This window comes from Tupaia chinensis, unplaced genomic scaffold (genome assembly GCF_000334495.1).
Source record: "Tupaia chinensis unplaced genomic scaffold, TupChi_1.0 Scaffold149333_1, whole genome shotgun sequence".
NCBI lineage: Eukaryota > Metazoa > Chordata > Mammalia > Scandentia > Tupaiidae > Tupaia > Tupaia belangeri.
Window position 1 is genome coordinate 663,768 of NW_006209177.1, and position 5,210 is coordinate 668,977.

The window sequence follows — 5,210 nt, forward strand, 5'->3', positions numbered from 1 at the left end:
AATTGATTCTTCTATTTCAATATCTGCACGATTATTTCTTTGATTTTGAACTGCAGAAGCATCATACATATGTGACTTTGTGGCAAATCTGTATTATGTTTACCTGGAATACTTTGAATATGTGTGTGTGTGTGTGTGTGTGTGTGTGTGTGTGTGTGTGCGCGCGCACGCGCGCATGCGCGCTGTTTGTGCATGTGTTTCGGTATGTGTGTGGACACAATAAAATCAAATATATATTGCTAAGTGAAACAAGTCAGTCTGAAAAGACTACAGACAATATGCCACCCACCATTTTTATGACTTTAAGCATCAGACAAAGTTAATAAAGGCAATATAAAAAGATCAGGATTGTCAGAAGTTTCAGGAATGCTAAGAATTGAATAAGTGAAACAGAAGGATTTTTCATGGTGGAGAGACAATTAGGCATGACACTGTAATAATGAATACATAACACTGTGATTTGACAAAACCCATAAAACTTTATATTACAAAGAGAAAATCTTCATGTATAAAAATTAGAAAAAATTATGAAATGACGTCACTGAAGACAGTGGAGTGTTGCCTTAAGTAACTTTGGAAAGCTGTGGAATCTGTGAAGTTAAAAACAAAACAAAAATAAAGACAAAACTATATAAACACTGAATTCTAGCTGATAAAGTTGTTTCCCATGAAAATCAGGTTAACAATTCTGAAACTATTATACATGTGTACTGGAATTTAACAATTATGTAAATAGATGGAAGGTATTGGTAGCCAGGTTTCTCAGTGTTGTAGTACAAGGTTACAATCAAGTAACAAGAGGATGCTAGAATGATTATGTGGTATTGGATTAGAATTGGAGTTATAATTTCTAACTCAGTTTTAGCTTCTTCTGTTGATAGCTTCAGATGAATGTAGATAAATATACTGGGTCATTGGAAAAGTCATGACTATTTTGCATAGAAAATCATAGCAAAAATACATCATGACTTTTCTGAGGATCCAATATTTATTGACGTGTATGTGTGTGAATATATATGTGTAGCAGTATACACTCATACTTCCTTTTGTTCTATCAGCTGAGAAGGCCTAGAAGTAATGAGATCCCAGCAGCAGTGAACAAACTCAACACTCATATTGCAATTTCTGAGAAAAGCCTCTAATAACGGGCCAGCAGTTAGTGTAATGGCTATGTTGCTGGACTGCCATGTAGTTGACTGTGGTTCAAGTCCCGGACCCGGTGGCTTAAACTCATGCTGGGCACGTGTGCATATGTGCCCAAGATCTTGAGAGGAGAATGGAGGAGAAGGGATTGCAATGTGGTCATCCCCCTCTGGGGGGTGATTTCTCACTTTCTGTCTCTCTCTGTCTTTCTGGCGAGTGCACACGCCCTATAGCAAAAACTTCTCCAAAAAAAAGAAAAAGAAAAAAGAAAGAAAGAAAGAAAGAAAGAAAGAAAGAAAGAAAGAAAGAAAGAAAGAAAGAAAGAGAAAAGAAAGAAAGAAAAGTCTTCAATAAAAGAAATCCGAGCATCTTAGAGAAATGACTGAACTTAGGGATAGGGCAAAAAATATACAGGTTGATCCTGGGGAATCAAGTAGGGCTGTAAAGTAAGGAACTGCTCAAAGAAAATTACACACACACATACCCAAATGAGAGTATGACAAAGAGACAGAGAGGTCAACTGCAAAAGCTCTCAATGGTCAAAATTTGAGCAACAAAATAAATAACATAATATTGGATTATAATTCAAAGTATAAAATAAATATCCAGAGTCCATACTGATATGAATAAGCCAGTGAGTAAAGGAAGGGATCCCTCACAAAAGAATTCCAAGTAATTTAATATTTTCTTCTCAAAGAGGAGGAGCATGACTTCTTATCTCTTATATGTGGACTTCACATAGTGATTGTCTTACAAAGAGAATAACATGGAAAAGAGAGGAGAAAGAATAACTTTACTGTGGCAAAACCTGGCAAATACTTCCTCAACCAGGTGATCAAGTTCAACATCAAGGACTAGGTTATGTGGTTCATATGTACCTTTGACATGATGTGGTAAGAATGGCGCTTCATTTCTGTGGTCTTCCTCCCCCAAACCCCCAACCTTACTCTAATCATAAGGAAAACATTAGACAAACCTTAGCTAAAAGGAGTTCTGGAAAATGCCTATACAGAATTAGTAAAAATTTAGATCATCAGAATCAAGGGAAGTCTGAGAAATTGTCATAGTCACGAAAGGCCTTAGGAAATAATGGCTACTGAATGTCATATAGTATACTGAATCAGATTTTAGAACAGGAAAAGAACAGGAGGCAAAAGCCAAGAAAATATGAATAAAATATGTAATTTAGTTCATGGCAATTTATTAATATTAGTTAATTAATTGTGACAAATATACCATGATAATTAATGTCAAATGTCAACAATAGGGACAAGTACATGGTATACACGAGAACATGCTGTGCTATTTTTGCAACTTTTCTATAAATCTAAAACCATTCTAAAATAAATAGGTTTATGAAAACAAAATCCTGCATCAGGGGTCATCTCTACAGTATTAAATGCCTGTCCTATCTTGTTATTTAATGTCTCTTCCTTTTGTGAGAGAGCTAATCAAATTGATGAGGAGTTGGGTTAAGACATTGCTCCTCAGCTTATGGCTTTTGGGTTTGTAGATGCATTTTTAATTGTATCTAAACAAATTTACCTTTAGTTTACCATTACAAAACTGACTCTCAATGCCATTTTCCATTTTTTTTTTCTATCTTCACCCATTAAAGCCAGAGTTAGAGACTTAATATTAGAAATTAGGATACTCAGCCATAAAAAAAAAAAAAATGAGACCCTGGCATTTGATAGAAAGTGGACAAACATGGAAGATCTAATGCTAAGTGAAACAAGCCAGACTACGAAAAAGAGGCATTATATGTCCCCACCCAGTATATAGAAAATGTCTGCCGTCTGTGGCAGAACCTGAATAGTTGGAAGGTGTAAAAGCATAGAGAACAACTGTGGATACTAGAGACACTGTGGGAGGAGGGTGGGCACTGGGGGACACTGAGAGGGAGGGAATCAAGGGGAAAAAGAAAGAAGCAAAACATTTAAGGGACACAAAAATGAAAAATTATCTGTTGATGATAATGTGCATGGCAATGTCTTTGCACTGATATGCAGTATTTTCATGCTAGAAAGATTCATTGTGTATGCTGTGGAGATGTACAGTGATGAAATTTAAAAAAAAAAGAAAAGAAAATTTAAAATAAAATAAATAAAGTGGTTTTATGAGGCCATGTAGTCACTTTTTCAGTACTGCTAAAGTAATGGGTTCGGCTCTGAAATGTTATGGGCAACATCCACCTACATTTCTAACCATTGATTCCTCAACATTTCTTACTCATAGTTTCAATCAAAGTACTAGCCTCTTGAACTGGAACAGTTTGTTTCTTTCAATATGATCAAATATGCATTTTATGTGACAGATGCTCTTTGAGGTAATTGCTTAGTTTAACATAGATATTTTCTCTTTCTTTTTTGTTTCTTTCAATTTATTTTGATGGAGTTCAAGAGGATTTGGGGGAAAATTGATTGAAAATGTACTTATACCACAGTCTTCTCAAGGTCATTCATTGATTGCATGGCATGCCATCATATGGCTCTTTCACAATATATTTAATTTCAGACATTGATAATGCAAATAAGATTATAAATATATTTTAAATATTGCAATAATTACGTCTACATAACATAAGATATTCTTATAAACAAATATTTGATGACTTTTAAAATTATTTTCTTAGAATAAAAATGGTAACTATTCTTATTAACAGTTTTTCACATTTCAAGGCATTTGTTTCCTGTCCCTTCATTGTCATATTGCCTTCACAAATGCTATTATTTTAAACTTTTATCATCAATATTTTGACATAGAATACTGTTTTCTTGTTAATAGTGTTTCGATAGAGAATTTCTTATATTTGGATGTTACATCACTGATTTGATCTCCAGTAGAATGTTTTTGTTCTGTCAGCTTTGGATGCAAATTTTTATTTTGCCATTTCTATTTGGTTAACTTATACTCTTCTGATATCTTAGCCACTCTCCACTGGTGTGTTGAACATTGAAGTAAGTGACTTACCACTTTAATCTCTTACTTGTGGTTTTATTGCAGTTATTGTTTGCTTATTGAGGCTTCTTTTCCCTTGATTTTAAGTAATTGTACAAAGCAGATGATTTCTGAAATTCTGTATTAATTAAACCAAGTATTTTTCAAGTGTAGACATGTTTTATTTCTTGATCATGACATCTTTCAAAGGCCCCACATTACTATTTATTGTTATTTCTACTCCATTAATTATTTTTTTCTTTTAGAACACCTTAAAGTTTTAATCCTTTCTTTACAGATCACCTAGACCATTTTTGATTAAGAAAACTGTAGAAAGTTAGTAACTGCCTCAAGTGAACGCCAGAGGGTGGCACGTGTCAATTTTCCACAGAGTCCTGCTTTTTGGGGTATCTGAATGCACAGCTCAGGGTCTCTGCTCACACTTACTGGAATCAATCATGGCAGATTTTAGTCCACAGGTCGCTTTTTCCCATATTTCTCTGTAAACTCTTCAGTGTTCTTACAGAATTTCTTATGTTCCTTGAGTATTTCTCAGCTAGGTCAGCCCAGATGGGGTGCTCCGGCTGGGGGTCGTTCCTCAGTGCCATGAGGGACTGGATTCCTTGGTCAGTTTTGAGAACTGGCTTCCAGTTTTCAACACTAATTACTGGCAGACAGACCTGCCCTTTTCCATCAATGTTCAGGTGATAGATCTTTGTTTTAAATGTGATCTTCGGTAGTTTCAATGGGTACTCTGCTGGAAAGTTAATTTCAGTTCTGAAGACCCCCCTTGTCATGTGGAGGGTTGTCAGGAATAATAAGCCCTTGCCAAGGCAGTAAATTAACTTCATCAACTTGGATTTGATGGAAGCTTTCATTCCACAATTCCTTCATCAGTCTCCTCCTGGCACCCATCTCGGATCTCTCATTAATTTTGAAATAAGGAGATTTCCATTCACACCCCTTGTTTTTCATTAAATAATGTAAATAATTTTTCTTTGATTATTTCTCTCATTCAACCTGGGTGCTCTTGGCGTCCTTTCTATTTGACATCACATTGGATTTTTACTTGGTATATTTCACCACTTACCATTATTTCTGAAGTCTGCTATACTTTAAAGTGCAAT

General features: G+C 35.0%; 1 pseudogene; it reads right to left on the reverse strand.

Moving 5' to 3' along the window:
- Window positions 1–4,535: 4,535 nt before the first annotated feature.
- Window positions 4,536–4,961, reverse strand: LOC106734155 (ubiquitin-conjugating enzyme E2 L3 pseudogene; annotated as a pseudogene).
- Between the last annotated feature and the right edge of the window lie 249 nt (window positions 4,962–5,210).